Source organism: Ostrea edulis, chromosome 4 (assembly GCF_947568905.1).
Source record: "Ostrea edulis chromosome 4, xbOstEdul1.1, whole genome shotgun sequence".
NCBI lineage: Eukaryota > Metazoa > Mollusca > Bivalvia > Ostreida > Ostreidae > Ostrea > Ostrea edulis.
In genome coordinates this window covers 80,990,772-81,010,699 of record NC_079167.1, presented here as the reverse complement: position 1 = coordinate 81,010,699, position 19,928 = coordinate 80,990,772, and the positions used below count along the sequence as shown (strand labels likewise).

Sequence of the window (19,928 nt, the reverse complement as noted above, 5' to 3'; positions counted from 1 at the left end):
ATTTAAGAAATTTACATTTACGTCACTAGAATTATGATATTTATCCGATAATTCAGCAGCCTTTTCAATAGACCATTCGAGTTTTTTTCCAAAATGAATTTTCGGCGTTCGGAGGACGATATACACAACATAGAAGAATATTACAGGTAGGATCACCTATTTCTAAACATATGCATTCGGTATCCGTAGATTCTAGATCATAACGTCTATCAATGCGCAATGAATCGGATGCATATATAATCACACCGCCACGGTGTGAATTCCTATCTTTTCGAAAAATTGATTTAAATCCATCTATATAAATATCGTCGTTCATAACTGAAGCGTCCAGGTGCGTTTCTGTGAAACATAAAATATCAAAGTCTAACACGAAGCTCAAAAACTTGTCGAACTTATTTCTAATGCTTCTTACGTTCAAGTGGAAAATATCCAGTGTAAATTGTGTTACATGAAATGGCCCTGGGTTTGTTTCAACATCTCCCTATAAAAACAAAAGTATGTTTATAATTTGAAACACGTAATTCATAAACAATACCTCTTGCACAGCTTTGACATTAAAGAGACACTACAGCTCATTTTCCACATTTTAATAAAGTGTTTTTAAAACCATGTATTGATAAAATGATAAATTTCATATCGATACTGACAATTTTGAACAATTGGGATGCATCAATTTACTCTCAACTGCGCTTTGAAGATCGTTCGGAATTCAAAGGTTTCTTCATGCTGACTCGGACTTTTGAATGCTTATTTACATCATGTGGTTTTGAATGACAGCAAAGGTGTTCTGTAGGAAATTATTTAAATTCCCCTTCAAGGGGGTCCACACTCACCTTTCAAGTATAAGATTATTCCCTGCTCCTTAAAATAAGTAATTATAAATCATTATTTCAACAGAAACCTTCCATGTTCCCACTGACCGATGTTTTTACAACTAACACGTGTCGTGTTCAGATAAAAATAGCACTTACTTTTAAACGTGGTATCTTCGCAGCTAGTCTCAATGGCAGATTTAGGGGGCCAGGATCCCCCTCCCTTTTTACCCCACAGATTGTGAATGAAAATCCAAATTTTGCACCAGAATGGCCGATTACTTTGGCTAATCTTTGACTTTCACACCCCTCTTCGGAAATCTTAGATCCGCCACTGATTTACATGTGTTTCTCCGAGCTCTTTGTTTTCCAACGGTCAAACTGATACCAAGGTAAATTTTATTTCACGTATGAGTTTTATCTCATTCTAATTTTACCTCTTTTCTCACAGAATCTGTCAAAATTCTAGATCTATCAACTACACTTTCTCTCTCTGGACGACATGCTACACTGTTTACTGTCTATGCGCAAGCGTCTGAAGATTGAAAGGAGGAGACTCGATATTTTGTGTATAGGACATCAAAAAGTATTAATTTTTACGTTAAAACGATAATTTTTAACTTTAGATAAGTGTTATTTTCGCAAAGTTCATACTTTCAACAATGCAACAAAAATTGAGAAAACGCTGGGAAAATTGTCATTTCATGATTTTTGCGCAAAATGAGCTGTAGTGTCTCTTTAAACGTATGATTTTCCAAAAGATATACTTTTTAAGACACTCTGTTAGAAAATAGACAAAATCATGCGAAATAACTGCGATTTGGTTGTACATCTACATTTACAGTAATATACATGTAGTGTCCAATTGCGGTTCGATATTGTTCAATTGTATTACCCATTATCAAATAAGAAAAATCATACATTGTGTTGTCATGGAACCTACCGCAACGAAACTTATGGTATATTCACATACTGCATTTACATTTTCAATGTGACCTTTGATATCGGTTTAAAAAGAAAGAACAAAGTAAAAAGGTAAACAAACAACAAAAGAAAACAGTGACTGTGTTCATCACTAGGCAAAACCAAAATCCTGTTGGTAGCATCTAGGTTAAATAACAAAAACGTTATGTACAAATATACATATTCTAGTAGGAACAGCATACTTTAGAAGGAAACATGAGGGTTACAATGTTTCTGTAATGAGTGCATATATATAAGTAAAAAGATGCATGTACAGGTGTATATGTACATATACAATGCAAAACTAATAAATGGAACTAATAATAATAATAATATAATGGTAGTGATGATAATACAATTGCATGCTAAATCAAAGTGCGACTGTGATAATGAATACGTATGGAGGTCCATATTAATCAGATCCTGACCTTGACACAATGTGGTAAAGGTCATTGAAAGAGCGGATCGGGTGTCTTGGCCCCCTCTCCTCAAATTTCACAAAGATGCGCCCGTCATTCGTCCAGTATGAGTTCACTTCACCTTCGCGTTTTGATTTGGCCAATTCCTGAATCATTTCCTGTCGGTACTTCGTTAGGTCCTCTGTCAAGAATATTTTAGTGTTTTTGAGTTTCCGTTTTTCTGAGTATACACTGTTTTTGATTTTTCAATTTTTCAATTTGAAGATAATGTAAAACTTATACGGTACCAATTTTGATGTACCAGATGCACATTTCGACAAATAATGTCTCTTCAGTGATGCTCAACCGAAATGTTTGAAATCCGAAATAACTATGAAGTTTTAGAGCTAAATATAGCCAAAAACAGCGTGCCAAACAAGTGGAGCCAAATTCGTCCAAGGATAAGAGCTATGCATGAGGGAGATAATTCTTAATTTTGAAATGAATTTCTAAATTTTATCACAGCAATTAAATATACATTCGTATTTTCAAGCTAGTAACGAAGTATTAACTACTGGGCTGTAGAGACCCTCGGGGACTAACAGTCCACCAGCAGAGGCCTCGACCCAGGGGTCATAATGTAAAACTTAAACGGTACCAATTTTGATGCACCAGATGCCCATTTCGACAAATAATGTCTCTTCAGTGATGCTCAACCGAAATGTTTGAAATCCGAAATAACTATGAAGTTTTAGAGCTAAATATAGCCAAAAACAGCGTGCCAAACAAGTGGAGCCAAATTCGTCCAAGGATAAGAGCTATGCATGAGGGAGATAATTCTTAATTTTGAAATGAATTTCTAAATTTTATCACAGCAATTAAATATACATTCGTATTTTCAAGCTAGTAACGAAGTATTAACTACTGGGCTGTAGAGACCCTCGGGGACTAACAGTCCACCAGCAGAGGCCTCGACCCAGGGGTCATAATGTAAAACTTAAACGGTACCAATTTTGATGCACCAGATGCCCATTTCGACAAATAATGTCTCTTCAGTGATGCTCAACCGAAATGTTTGAAATCCGAAATAACTATGAAGTTTTGGAGCTAAATATAGCCAAAAACAGCGTGCCAAACAAGTGGAGCCAAATTCGTCCAAGTATATTTCCACTTTTGTTGGGTTTGCCGATTGGATGGGATCGGGAAATGTCATCGTCTGTCAGATCGATATTCATCTTCTTGCACAGATCTGTAACTATCGCGTCGGTGTCTACACGATTTCGATGATGTTGCTGATGTTGTTGGGTAGGCACTGGACAGTTATGGAACCTTAAGGAGTTTCTCCTGCCATACTGTTCTAGTTCATCTACCGATTCTTCTGAAAATCTGTATTGCACTCCTCTACATCACTTAGTTTTTTTTAAGCTCACTGATCTCTTCAGTTGTTTTTTTAATGTCTCTGTCAGCTGATGAAATACTGATTGGACAGCCTTTTCTATAGAAGGTGTGATGACATTGGCCAGTACAGGTACTAACTGTTCCATGAAACTTTGGTCACTCATAGCCGAATAAATCAGACCTGGTAAACTGTATGTATGACCCTCGGATTGTATAAGGGGCGGTTGAGCAATGGGGATAGCATCGGTTGTTATAGTTTGATTGGTACATGTTGTAGGATCAGACAAAGAGTATTGCTTGTAGTAACCAGTTCACAATTACCTTCCATATTGTTGAGTTTGACTTTGTCACCAAAAGTGTTTTTTACATTTAGGTCTGGGAGGGATGCAGACAGAAACCTCCTGCGAGTTATTTTGGTTTGTTTATCTGATGGACTATTAAGTTTCCTCTTTACACGTTCCGAGTTGGTTCTCATTACCCTCACTCGACATGAGTTCTATTCACACACAGACACAGTAACACACACAGTAAACACAATGAATGTATTTAAACTGCTACAGCAATGTTTTATGCCTTATAGTTTATCCAAAATGCATCCACAACACCTTATTGAAGTGTTGTATTATTGCATTTTCAGTTAACACACACAGAAATATAACATACACCTCTTTTTTTTCCGTGCCGAAACTAAACACCAGTTCTAGCCGCCATCTTGAATTCTCAAACCAAACACTCTTTTTAAATTGTTGCATACGCACATTCACACTCCTTCTCGTGGGTATCTGGGTTAGAACAGGTCCTCGGTACTCCTTGCTTGTCGTAAGAGGCGACTAAATGGTGCGGTCCTTCGGAAGAGACCGCAAAAATTAGGCCCCATGTCACAGCAGGTTTGGCACGATAAAGAACCCTCCCTATTCAAAGTCCGTAAGTGTCGAGCATATGCCCTTCACTTGCAATGGCGACGTCTCCATAGGAGTGAAATATTTTCGAGAGGGGCGTTAAACAACATAGGATCAATCAATCACCCTTTCCATTTCCTCCTTCCGTATGCAACAGAAGTTTCCTGTCCTGTTCAAGTTGAAAACGCACGGCACCTAAATCTCGGTCTGAAGCATTGGTTTAAAAACAAAACTATCACTGAGATTAGGCAATTTCAAAATAGGTAAGCAAGTAAGAGAGGACTTCAGAGTTTGAAATGCTACTCTTATGGCACTTTTCCCAAACAAGTTTCGTGTGACAACCATTTTTGGTAAGGTCTATATGTGGTAAAATATTTTAGCAAACTTCCGTAAAAACTGAATAGACCCAAAACTGACCTAAACTGCTTTTGGTACTAGACCTCGATGCGTTCTTAATGGTTGAGACTTATCAGAGTCTGGTTTCAACTGCTCACTACCCACAATATGACCTACACCGTTCAAACTTGAATTGAACATTTACTTAGTTTCGCAATCAGACCAGCGTCACGGAGACGTTGAAAAAGCTTCTCAAGAACTTTCAAATGCTGCTCAAAAGTCATAGTATACATAAGGATATCATCAATAAAGTTATCCACGTGATCCATATCAGAAATAACCCTGCGCTTGAATCGGGAAAAAGTAGCAAGCGATGTTAAAAGCCCAAGTGACATAACCTGAAATTGAAATAACCCCTTTCCCGTCTTAAATGCTGTTTTTGTTTTGAAGACTTGGTAATAACCCTTTGACAAACCAATTTTAGAAAAGAACTTTTGAAAACATCTCATCAGAGTCTGCCATTGGTTCCGAATCAAGCATTGACTGGTGTTAAATAGTCTGTAGTCAACGCCAAAAATGATTTGTACCGTTTTTCTTGGGAACTATAAAAACTGGTTAGCAAAATGGAGACTCGGAAGGTTCAATGGTATTCATTTTCAACGTCTTACTTACCTTTCTGTTGATGCTGTCTTCCATCTTGTATGGAATTTGTTTGTCTTTTACCTGAAAAGGTTTTTCATTGACCATCCTTATGTCGTGTTCCAAGATATATGTGAGCCCCGGTTGGCTTTGGAGTACGTCCTCATCTTTCTGTAAAACATATGCTATATGTTCTTTCTGTTCTGTAGATTAATGCCTTTTGTCTCTCTACTAATTTAAGGATACTCAACTAACTGTCCTTCCTGAGTTTCATCTTCCGCAGTCAACAGCCATTGCAACAACTAAACAGAAAACACTATTGTCTGAAAGTATTGGTGAAACTTCAGCTTTTGTTCGCTCCACATATTTTTTCAGCAAATTAATGTGGAAAGGTTTCATCTTTCCTTGTATATTAAGTTGATAGTCAACCCTATTCACCTTCTTTGTAACATCAAAAAGTCCCTTCCACTGTAACAAAAATTTGTTGTTATCTGTTGGTAATAATACTAAGGCTTTTTTCACCTACCTTTATGGTTCGATTACTTGCCCTCCTGTCATATTTCTAGATTCTCCTTTGCCAGCTGTGTCTTTGTTTTGAGTCTGTCTTTGAGATCCAAAGTATAGTGATATGGTGTCGTCACGTCCTGATCTTTACTCTCTTTTGTCCACAACTCTTTGAGAATCTAAATAAGACCTCGAACAAATCTACCGTGCACAAGCTCAAATGGTGAAAAATCAAGACTATCTTGTGGTACCTCTCTATATGCAACAATGCACTTATATACCTCTCCCAATATTTAGGTTTTTCGAGCAAAGACGCTTCAGATTCATTTTCAACGTACCATGACAGCGTTTGACTAATCCAGTATAATTGGGATGAAAGGGTATTGTTGTCCACTTTTTAATAGATATGAGCCGACTCACCTCTTTCATTAGGGGGGATGTGAATTGGGAACCCATATCTGTTAACATCTTCCGCGGTACACCAACACGTGAAAATATTTCCATCAAGGTCTTCGCTACTCGTTCTGTCTCTATGCGGACGGGATAGAGCTACTGCTTCTGGGTACCTAGTACCTAGTACCCTTGTTGAAATGGTTTATCTATGAGTAGCATACGTTCAAGAGGAACCTTACACATCTTGCCTTCTGATAATGTTCGTTGGCATATGGCACAAGATTGACAGATGCGTCGGACATCGCTCTGTAAACTTGGCCAAAAGAATTCAGATGTCGATTTTGTCACAGTACGCTGAATACCTACGTGACCTGCCAACAAGGAATCGTGTGCTATTCTCATAACACCCTCACGGAGTTTTTGGGGTACAACTGTGAAAATACTCTACCATCACTCATGGAAAATTCATAAAACCAAAGATCATGGTTTTTTTTTATGCCAAGTGACTTTTCCATTCGTTTTCGAATGAACAGGGTTTTGTGTAGCATACTCGGGTAATCTTCTTAATGTAGGATCCTGTGTCAGCTCCATAGTTTATGGATCAACAATACATCAACAATACATCAACAATCAACAATACTTCCGGGAACCTTCAGAGCAGGGTAAGGCTTATCTTTAGTTTTCTTCTGTTGTATTGTCTATACAGTGTTTACTTGCCAATTTTGATCTATCTTTTCTGGAGATCTTGCGTCAGTACATTAACAACAGTAAAATCATGAATGGCTTCCCCATGCACCATTCTTTAAGGTATGAAGTGTCGATGTACACCTTTGCTATGGGAACTGTGACCTTTGAACCATCAGCTAATATACATATTTGTTCCTTCCCAGATATGAAACTCTTCTCTGACACTGTACCTTTTCTTATAACAATTCCACTGCAGCCAGTATCCCCAATACCGTCACTTTTTTCCCCATCAACATAGCCTGCAGATATTGGCATGATAGAACTTGGAGTTTTCTGACATGCTGACGTCAGGGTTGTAGATTTTCTACTTACCTTAGAATCTACCACATAATCTTTTGGAATAGTACTTACAAAACAGATTGGCTGTCCCTCATTTGAATTTGTTTTAGCTACACTATTCATATGCTTTGACCTTCATTCAGAAGCAATACCTACTTTCTGAAATTTAAAACATTTCCGTTCATTTTTGGGAATAAACTCTCATTTTATGTCTTTAGATTAAGTTTTATCTGCCTTTGAGCTCGCTTCAGGTTTCTTTTGAATAACCATACTCTTACCATAGCTCGTATTGCACTGACATCCTTCACATCTTTGTACGGATCAGCAAAACTTCTAAATTGGTTTGTGTTAACGTTGTATGTTATTATTGTGATGTTAACAATGCAGTGACAGTGCATTAGAATGATACTTATTAATTTGGCGACATACATACGCTAAGGTCAGAATGATTCATCATTTAAGTATGCATGCATTTATATTTACACTCATTATATATAATACTATTGACGAATTTGGGGTGTTAGGTGTAGGTATTCTTCATGTATGCACCTCGGTAGACAGGTTTCATAAATGTGTAATTACGGAAGATAACTCTATCTCCACCATGTTTGTTTACTGTCTCTGGTTGGAAGAGTTATACATTTTTCTAGTATATGTACTACATCATAATTCACATTGCTAGGATGAAATATCATGTCTGACTGAAGTAACTTATATTTACAATGTTATTCTTTTACATTTGTTGTAAATCATGTTCATCGTATCGTATTGTTTTCATCGTGTCATCAACATCATCATGACGATGAAAATGATGACACATTCACAAAAAGAAAAAAATTCTCATCTTTGGCCAGTACAGGTGTGTTGAGGGAATCAGATGTATTCCTTGCAAAGCTTGACATCACTTTTCTAGAAAACAAATGATAAAAATGTTACATAAATAAACAAATATTTTAATTTTCGAGGCGATTACCTAAACCTCTGTGTGTAGCTTCATGATCCCCCTGGAGCAATTAACAGTTTGACAGATATGGTGCATCTAGTATGTAAACCTGGAACAAAACATTCGCTGAACAGGATCTACATGAACATATATAGCATTTAAAAGTCATGACTGAATACAAATTAAGAATTTTGCATACCTAAAATTCAATTAAGAATATATTTGCATCTTTGCAAAACATCAAATCATAAAATGTAGATATCCTGGTCTACGTTTATATCAACAAGTCCGATGTGAAGTTCCTAGATATAGATAATGAATGATGCTGTATTATTACCAAACAGAATTTCCTTATTTCATGTTCAGATAATACATAACTTTTACCAATTTTCTCCAACAATGTAATGGGATATAAGTTTATGAACTTTTCCCTCAAAGTTTCAGTTCTTGTGATATCCATTTATTTGTTTATTGGGTACTTCCATTCGAATAAGATTCAAATCAAGCCGTTTTATGAACTCTTTCTTTCTAGGAATATGAATACGCAGAGAATTAAGAAATTCTCTGATTGTGACTCGGTCAATAAACATCCTGTTCGTGAAACTTACATCTTCTCGTTTTTGTTGGCATGCTTAATTTAAATTAGATAATTAATTACTGCATCCTGTTTGACAGCATATTTAAGACGGTTAAGAAGGTACGGCGTGTAGAGCAAAGCTGTCTGACTAAGTAACAGTATCGATATCATGTAGGTATTTTCTTTTATCGATACATTATTTTTTTAATTTTATATTGTTGATTAAGATAAAACAATTACCTTATTTTGATTTTCCTTTCCTCTTATATTCTGGGGTTTTTTTTGGGTTTTTTTGTTTTGATTTTTTGTTTTTGTTTTGTTTTTTAAATTTATTTATTTATTTACTGAGCAACATTTTACTTTTTTATGTCTCTTCTGTTACCCGACGTTTTTGCGTTAAGCATGATTTCATCGTGAAATGGTCTAGTTGTTAGAAATCAACAGAATTATGTATATTTGAAGATTTTATACCAGTATGAGCCTCTGGTGGTTTTAGAACTTGAATTTTGTTCGTTGTACAGCCATACTTTGACGCATATCTAAGACTATGATATATATTCGTCTCCATTAGTTCCGTGGTCTGATGTGCCTTGTTTTAAAGGGAAAGGCAACCCCAAAAAAGTTTTACAAGATAAATGATAGGATAAATTATATACCCATCGTCAACTTCTCATATTTGTGTAGCAATATTCCATTATCACCTGCATATGGTGTTTATATATCTCAACTGATTCGATATGCAAGAGCTTGTTCTGGGTATAGTCAGTTTTGAAATCGAGGTAAGCTACTGACAAACAAGTTGATGGTACAGGGATTTCAATAGTCTCGATTGAAGTCAGCATTTCGCAAATTCTATGGTCGTTATGACGATCTAGTTCGTCAATACAACCTCGCATTGGGTCAAATGCTGTCTGACGTGTTTCATACCGATTGTTAAGCCGTTCTTGGCACACTGATTTTTGACTGCGGATAACTCCGTTTACTTGATCAGGATATAGGGCTCACGGCGGGTGTGACCGGTCAACAGGGGATGCTTTCTCCTCTTAGGCACATGATCCCACCTCTGGTGTGTCCAGGGGTCCGTGTTTGCCCAACTATCTATTTTGCATTGCTTGTAGGAGTTATGAGATTGATCACTGTTCGTTATCTTCGCATGATAAAAATTTCTCATACTGTTCTGTTGATATTCTCAGTACTAATTTTTAAAAGGTTATAAATTGAAATTCTCGCCATTTATAGAAGCTGCCATGATGTATTCATTTTGTATTCAAGACCACAAAAATCAATAATTTTGACGTCATACAGTTTTTTCCAGTTTTGATGAGATTCTAAGATGTGCATGTGGTAGATGTTACGAATCTATAGGTTGATGCCTTTCTGTCAAACAGTTTTAAACTTGCACTAATGCGAAAAGAAGATGTGAAAAAAGTTTTTTCTTCGAAATTCCTGACCCAAACAAGTCATCTGAAAAGGAAAGATTATGTAAACTGTGAATCCATCATTTGCGTAATGACAAGTTGAGGTTCGAGACATTTGTATGAAGCAACGTGTACCGTCTGCCTTTCCTGCGACACGACTGAACATCCTTTCTTAATTACTTCTTGCGAAAGAATGGGCTCAAATCTATACGGCTCCAAACTTAACTGTACGTGACTTGTCATGCTTACAGTGCTGCTGATGTAATAAAAACGGAACGGACGGTATGACGTCATAAATCAAACTTCAATGGCCGCTCTCTTTGCGGCGGGTTATTTAAAATATGTGATAGATCAATATTGATTTAATAGCTAAGCAAGGATTTTTGTTGTTAAAGACTGTCAATTACGATATCAGTAAGTAATACTTTATTCATAAAAGCAACAATGTGGTTAGGGTTGCCTTTCCCTTTAAGACAAGCATGCAAGTGCGATACAGTGTCTGGAAAACTAAACAAAGTTTGTTTAAACGAAGTTTGTGTCTCAACTACACAATTTCTTCAACTGTAAAGCTGTAAGATCAACAAATTTACAAAATAATGTTTTCGCATCATTGGATTTTAAAATTGCTCTTACTCCTTCTAGGCACCTGATCCCACCTCTGGTGTGTCCAGGGGTCCGTGTTTGCCCAACTGTCTATTTTGTATTGCTTTTAGGAGTTATGAGATTGATCACTGTTCGTTATCTTCACCTTACATTCAAACTACGAGCTGTTTTGCGAGGGTTTTCTCCTCAAAGCACCTGCGTGAATTCATTAGCATCCGTATCAAAATATTAGAATAATAGACTCTGCCCATATCTTGAAAGAGTATGAAATGATTTAAAATTCTGCATCCTGTATTTCAGTTGCATGAGAGCATGTGTCGGGTTCTATGTTCTTCCTGTTCCGCGTTTCTCTGGATATCGTGCGTGTCGCTAATTCTCTACAAGACAACAGCACAGCTTCCTTGTAGCTACATTGCTAATGGTTGTTCCATTCCATATGATCTGCCATTCATCTACAAGGACACATTCAAACCAGCTTGTGATATGCACGATCAGTGCTATGTGTGTGTAAGTATAATGCCCATCACGGATAGTAATGATTTGGATATATCAATGAAATCATTTTAAAATATCATTTGGTTTAAGAATGAACACTTTTCTTATTCATTAGACCCACGGAAGACTAGTAGGTACTTTATTTTGACATACAATACCATATATGTCGTAGTACTTCTTTTTTTTTTTTGTCAAGTTTAGTTTAAGGTAACAAACTTCTCAGGGGACTTTTGAAATTCCTTTAGATGTATGCAGAATAGTCTACGGCTTTTAAGTTTGGATTCTGTTACATACATGTATATCCGGTATTTGAAAGTAAAATCCTGTGATGTAAAATGCAAATGTTAAAGAAGCCTTCTGCGAAATTTTGCGGACATGATTGTGTTAAGTAAAATCTATTCAATGCATTTGGTAAGCTAACATAGATGTTGCCATAAAGAAATTTTAATGTGCTGAATATATTTCGAACCAGTGTAAACCCATAGGAAGATAATTACTGAAGAAAAATCCAACTGCCAAGTAATGCATACTTATAGAAGCTTCCTTTGATGTATTTTGTTTAAAAGTTTTTTTTTATCAATCTCTATCATGTGATTTCAAAAACCTTGTGAATTTTCTTTCACTTTCCAGGCTGGACTTTACGGGAAAACTCGAGAATACTGTGATGACAGGTTCCTGGATAATTTACAAAGGATCTGCAATGGACTGTCATTTTTGTTCCGTTTGCGATGTCATCGTTACGCAGGGATTTATTACTATAGTGTTAGGGTGGGTGGCGGGGGGTATTTCGATGGTAATGCTTGGCCTCACTGCCCAAGTGTAGGACACTGCATATAGAAATTAGTCAATTCAAAATGTATTAAGATTTCACGTATACGAATTCTGAGATTTACATACAAGGAAATAAAACTAACAACTAGATTGGAGCCGACCTGATGCTTGGGACGATGTGTTCACATTTCATAAAGGAAGGGAAGAACTCAATGATAACATTGACGGAGCTACTTTCACACTACATTCTTCTCATTTGACTTGAAACACAAAAGTACAGTATGTATTATTAGTTCGATCAACATCACAAAATATGTTACATTAATCTATTAATTGATTAAGCAACGATGGTACTTGATTCTATTATCACCACTTAAAAATCTGACACCCGTGCTGGATAAAAAGGCAGATACAGTTTCTACAGTCATCTGGCCCAGAAAATGAATGATTTCAGTAGGAGTCCCAAAATCTAACATTTAAAAAAGGAATGTATAAGCAAACCCAAACCATGTTTAATTTGATCAAAATATTGCTCTGTGTTATACGACAGGAGTATGAAGTTGAGATCAAATTGTAAAAATGCCAAAATCAATGAAAATATTCATAAATTCAGAGGGTTTTCCTTTCGGAAAACATACTTCTTCATACTTAGATATTTTACTGAAAGTAGACATTAACGGCAAACTGACAACTCAACTGTATGATAAACGGGATGATTTAAGCTTCTCCATCGTCAACTTTCCATATTTATGTAGCAATATTCCATTATCACCTGCATATGATATTTATATATCTCGACTGATTCGATATACAAGAGCTTGTTCTGCGTATAGTCAGTTTTTAAATCGAGGTAAGCTACTGACAAACAAGTTGATGGTAGAAGGGTTTCCACAGTCTCGATTGCAGTCAGCATTTCGCAAATGTTATGGTCGTTATAACGATCTAGTTCGTCAGTACAACCTATCATTGAGTCAAATGCTGTCTGACGTGTTTCATACCGATTGTTAAGCCGTTCTTGTCACACTGATTTTGACTGCGGATAACTCCGTTTACCTGATCAGGATATAGGGCTCACGGCAGATGTGACCGGTCAACAGGGGATGATTGCTCCTCCTGGGCGCCTAGTCCCACCTCTAGTGTGTCCGGGGTCCGTGTTTGCCCAACTATCTATTTTGTATTGTTTATAGGAGTTGTGAGATTGATCGCTGTTCGTTATCTTCACCTTGCATACAGCCCATCCGTAGAACAAATTCATATTCAAATATATTTTTCATCTTCTATTAACATACAATGTATAGTAATTTCATTTTGATCGAAAGATGGGTACACCTTAACATAAACAATAATGTGGATGAATTTTTCTTATGATATATACGGAATTTAACAGTTATCAAGATCTTTTTTAAAAAATGTAAAACTTAAAATACGGTACCAATTTTGATGCACCAGATGCGCATTTCGACAAATAATGTCTATTCAATGATGCTCAAGCCGAAATTTTGATAATTCGAAATCACAATAAACTTGTAAAAGCTGAAAGGAAAACTAGAGTGCCAAAAATTGGAGCCAAATTCGCCAAAGGATGTGAGCTATGCACGGGCGAGATAAAATGCGATGAAAAGTCTTATCCATGGCATAATAATGCTATCAGATAAGCAATAACTTTGATTTAATTGATATACGTTACTTGACATATATATCCAACTTAAAACACAGATCAACCTTAATTCAAGACATATTTGAAATATATTAAGTTTTGCGCCATTTTATGTGTACAATTGTACCTTGTTCTTATGTATTTTCACTTAAATTGCATTAAAATCACAGTCCATATAAGTTTTGTTGCTTTACATTCGGTATCAAAACATTTGGATTTTTTCTGTGACGAAGAATTTTCTCTCTGTCATGCATTCAGTAAATATGGCTTTGGAAGAAGTGCACCACTGAGGTTAGAAATAAAGAACACGCTGAATGAAGCGTTCATTTTACAGCTAAAAGATATCTGAAATGAACATGTGAATGTTTCTGAAAGAATGTGCCAAAGGAAGAAACAAAATCTGATTGGCATTGCAAGTACGTTTCAATAAGCCAAAGGGAAGCCAGGAGATGGTTGCTGACGCTGTTACATGCAAGGTGAAGATAACGAACAGTGATCAATCTCATAACTCCTACAAGCAATACAAAATAGATAGTTGGGGAAACACGGACCCCTGGACACACCAGAGGTGGGATCAGGTGCCTAGGAGGAGTAAGCATCCCCTGTTGACCAGTAATATTGCTCAATAACGAAGACATCGATCACGCTCTGAATGAAAGTATCAAGATCGTTAACTCTTTCCAGGAATATCAATAATATATATATCTCGTTACCTTTCAATTTTATAATACTTAACTGTATTTAATTGGTACCAATGTAGTTTATTGATACTTGTCGTTTTTCGTGGTGTGTGCTATTTGTTTATGTAATTTATGTCTCTTGATAAAGACGCGGGTTGCGACGAAAATTTGAGTTTTGAATAACCAACAGTATATATATAATTTATATATATATATATATATATATATATATATATATATATATAAAAGCACTAAAGTTCCAACAACACTCGATACCTCAGAGTGTCGGATCCACAACATGGATACAAGGTCAAATACAAAAAATTATACAAGGCACTAAAATGACCAACGACACGAACAACGAGATTGTCAAATTTTCGGGACGACCCGTCCCTTCTTCAGGACAAACGAAAAGAATTACATAATGTGGTCAATCATAAAAGAGCATAATAACAACAACTACATATAAATACATCTAGCACTACAACTACACTAATCTACAAACGTATTTACAACGCAGACTACATGTTTTTGGTATTTAGGCTTGCCAATCAATGTTAAAAGTGGAGGGAATTAGGACATGCCTTAATCGTCAATATATATATATATATATATATATATATATATATATATATATATATATATTACTGAAGACCCCTTCAGATAGTCTGACTATTTTTAGTTATTATCATTACAAAGTCACAGAAATATCATAAAACCGTTTAAACTAAAAGTTTGAAAGTATAAATTTGTTATATTCTTCAAAACCATGCTTCAGGTTTAAACATATTTAATATCCCAGTCAATGGGTCGAACGAATATGAGTTACCGTACCTATACTGGATTCCCAAGCTACATAAAACTCTTACAAACAAAGAAATATTGCTGGATCCAATAAGTACTCTACCAAGCCCCTATCTTTGCTTCTCACGAAAATATTACCAGCTGTAAAGGAGAAAATTCAAACTTACTGTGCAACTACATATGCCAGAAGTGGTGTTAATGAAATGTGGATTCTAAAAAATTTCTAAAGAACTTTTAATAAACTTTAAATCTCAAAACTTTTCCCAAATCAATAACATCAAAACCTATGACTTTTTAACACTATACACGACCATTCCGCACGATAAATCAAAGACTAGACTTTTTGACATCATAGACAGTTACTTCGTCAGCAAAAATGGAAAAAGGAAATATTCATATCTAGTGATCAGTCATCCAAAAACTTACTTTGTTAAACACTACTCTGATTCCACGCACAAGTACTCTGAAGTTGAAATAAAAAATATGCTACAGTTCCTCATTGACAATATTTTCGTGGTTTTTGGTGATCAGGTCTTCCAACAATCTGTTGGAATTCCCATGGGCACGAATTGTGCTCCTTTGTTAGCTGACCTGTTTCTATATTCATATAGAGCAGAATTTATTCAAAAACTTATCCGGGAGAAGAAGAAATCTCTTGCTGTGGCCTTCATTTCGACATTTAGATATATCGACGACGTTTTGTTTATTAACAATGATAACTTTCATTCATATGTCGATTCGATATATCCCTGTGAGCTCGAAATAAAAGACACCACAGAGTCGTCCACTTCTGCTTCATACTTAGATATTTTATTGAAAGTAGACATTAACGGCAAACTGACAACTCAACTGTATGACAAACGGGATGATTTCGGCTTCTCCATCGTCTAACTTCCCATATTTATGTAACAATATTTCATTATCACCTGCATATGGTGTTTATATTTCTAAACTGATTCGATACGCAAGAGCTTGTTCTGTGTATAGTCAATTTTGAAATCGAGGTAAGCTACTGACAAACAAGTTAATGGTACAGGGGTTTCAACAGTCTAGATTGAAGTTATCATTTCGCAAATTCTAAGGTCGTTATATCGATCTAGTTCGTCAATACAACCTATCATTGGGTCAAATGCTGTCTGACATGTTTCATACCGATTGTTAGGCCGTTCTTGACACACTGATTTTGACTACGGATAACTCCGTTTACCTGATCAGGATATAGGGCTCACGGCGAGTGTGACCGGTCGACAGGGGATGCTTACTCCTCCTAGGCACATGATCCCACCTTTGGTGTGTCCAGGGGTCCGTGTTTGCCCAACTATCTATTTTGTATTGCTTGTATGTTATGAGATTGATCACTGTTAGTTATCTTCACCTTTCATTAGGTATATTGTAATATCGTATTCGGATTTCAAACATTTCGGTTGAGCATCACTGAAGAGACATTATTTGTCGAAATGCGCATCTGGTGCATCAAAATTGGTACCATATAAGTTTTACATTATGACCCCTGGGTCGATGTCTTTCCTGGTGGACTGTTAGTCCCCGAGGGTCTCTACAGCCCAGTAGCTAAGTACTTCGTTACTAGCTTGAAAATACGGATGTATTTTTAATTGCTGTGATAAAATTTAGAAATTCATTTCAAAATTAAGGATTACCTCCCTCGTGCATAGCTCTTATCCTTAGACGAATTTGACTCCACTTTTTGGCACTCTGTTTATCCCTAAATTAGCTCTAGCAAGTTTATCGTGATTTCGGATTTCAAACATATCGGTTGAGGATCACTGAAGAGACATTATTTGTCGAAATGCATATCTGGTGCATCAAAACTGCTACCGTATAAGTTTTACACACACACACATACACACACACACACACACACACACACACACACACATATATATATATATATATATATATATATATATATATATATATATATAATGCCCCAGGCACCATAGGTGAGGAATATGCGGGAATATCCTATATTTTTATCCCAACCAAAAGTGTATGCTTCCAAATAATATATATAAACAAAAAAACTTCATTTATTTCTATACGAATGTTACTTGTCCATCCAGGCTTGACTAAGTTTGTTTGTATAGCATCAGAAAATATTTGCTTGATAGTAGGAAGGCTATACTGGATTACAGGTTTGTTGTGTAATCCGACATCAAATAAATAATAATGCATGGCAAAATCTGTCTCATACCCCATATCAATCCGAAACTCCAGTATCAGCCCGAGGACCGTGTAGTGTTGTTTGTATCATATATTTGACAAAAATTACCACAAACCATATAATGCTATCAGTAAGTAATGCAATACATTTTTAGAGTTCATTGACGGATAAAAGTTGTTTTTTTTTTAAATGATTAGATGTAGGCCCTATTTCATAGAAGATATTAATGAATCAATGAAATAAAATAACAATTTAGATAAACACTATTAACAATAGGGAAATTGTTTCCATTCATTTTAGTCTTCTATCAATTCATCTACTTCTTCAATTCGCCTCGCTGAAGATTCTAACATTCTCCTTTCTCTGTTTGTTTACAAATATCGTCTGCTTCCAAGCGGAAAAATTCAGAGGTACTCCGAATGAAAACTACAGAGGTGTTCCAGAAACTTGTGATAAGGGGTGAAATAAAGGGTAAAATAAAGGGTGCTGATACAGGGTGTATGATTAAAGGGTGCGCGCCTATGTTCATATCAGGGATGCAGAAACCCTGTATTATGTAACTGATAGATAATAAATAGCAGTATCTCTCTCTCTCTCTCTCTCTCTCTCTCTCTCTCTCTCCTACTCTCTCTCTCTCTCTCTCTCTCTCCTACTCTCTCTCTCTCTCTCTCTCTCTCTCTCTCTCTCTCTCTCTCTCTCTCTCTCAAATCATAAATTATCAAGCAAGACATTTCTAAGAGCCCTTGTAAATGCATGACAATGAAGACAGGTTATGCGAATGTTTGTTGAGGTCAACATCTGGGCAATGACTCTGGTTTTCTGTGGTAATTTGACGCTCCATCGATTCGAACACTCTCGTAGCAAATCTATGTGAATCCTTTACAAAATGACTTACGGAGCCAGCCACTTATATTACAAATAATACACATATTTCTCAGGAAAATTGTGTCACAGTTCTTGCGTAATTCTCTGTAGTAAGTTCCCTACAGATAAGATTTAAAATTGTGTTTTGTATAAAGGTATACTACAATACTACAAAAGACGCTTCAGTCCTTTTTTCTTCTTCTAAAATTATGCTGCAGCTTTCATTTATGATACGGTAAATATACGATTCATGATCAATAGTAAGTTGAATTTTAACATGATTCTACTCAGACGTAGCATTGTTCATGTTTGTCACTAGCTGGTTTAAACCTTCTCTTATAGAAAAATGGTAGATTTTCCGGAATGGAACATCCGTTTGACCGATAGCCACAGGACAAAGTCTGAACATCAGATTACAACAGCATCGTAGACATTAGTCCCAACACCAAGTGGACAGGAACCGGACCTATATTTACTGAAAATCTTTAAGCATTTTTATTTGCAAACATGCACTGCAGGAAAAATGTAAGAATCCTCGGTTTTGTAACGGTGAATGCCGAATACCTATCTTTTCCCTGTTATTAACGAAGCACGGCGATTGTTGTCGTACTGAAGCACTTTCAGTAAAGTACTTGTTCTACCAACCGTTTCATGAATAAAATTTGTTATTGAACAAAGACGTTATGGAGAACCTCGAGTAATGGAACATGAATCTAATTGTAACAGATGGAAAGACACAATATATAGATCTTAATACCACGTACATAATATAAGGCGTCAAAACATATCCGAATCGCCTGGGCATTAATCCATATATAGTACCTCAGAACAAGATCAAATTTCACAAATACGATAACTACAATTTTAGCACAAAACATCATAACGTTGAAATAGGAAGCTTACTTCCAGGGTGTATATACTGAGAAGTATAGTAGTGTCGCGTTTAACTACATGTAAGTAAGAAATACTATCTTTGTCCATAGAATATACCAACAGATGCGAACATATTGATAACAGAGAAAGTATCACTTTTATAATATCTGCCTACATGTTGTGCTTTCGTTACTGGTCTAGATTGTAACATGTGTTTTGTCTACGTACAATACATGTACTGTTGAGTTAACCCTCTGCAGGAAAATACTACAATGAATAGATTACAACATATACATGTATACAACATTTGAAACAAGTATTGTCCACCAAATCTCTACCATTACTCAAAAATTATTTATACTGACATGCAAAAAAAGAAAGCTTCAATTTGCGGTAGTATTTTTATTCCCTTCAAATATTGTATGAAATGTGAAGGTAACGAACAGTGATCAGTCTCATAACTCCTATAAGGAATACAAAATAAAGAGTTGGGCATGCACGGACCCCTGGACACACCAGAGGTGGGATACGCTGCCTAGGAGTAATAAGCATCCCATGTCAACTGGTCACACCCACCATGAGCCCTATGTCCTGATCAGGTATGCAGGGTCAAACGTAATCAGAATCCATGTGCCAAGAACGGCCTAACAATATGTATGAAGCACATCAGACAGAAGTTGATCTAATGATAGG

The 19,928-nt window shown here is 36.1% G+C and overlaps 1 long non-coding RNA gene across 1 annotated transcript; it reads left to right on the top strand.

Moving 5' to 3' along the window:
- The first annotated feature begins 9,019 nt into the window (after positions 1-9,019).
- On the top strand, positions 9,020-14,029 carry LOC125672216 (uncharacterized). The gene is made up of 3 exons (XR_007368888.2): positions 9,020-9,059; positions 11,210-11,416; positions 12,035-14,029. It is a non-coding gene; the product is annotated as an uncharacterized LOC125672216 (long non-coding RNA).
- Positions 14,030-19,928: the final 5,899 nt, after the last annotated feature.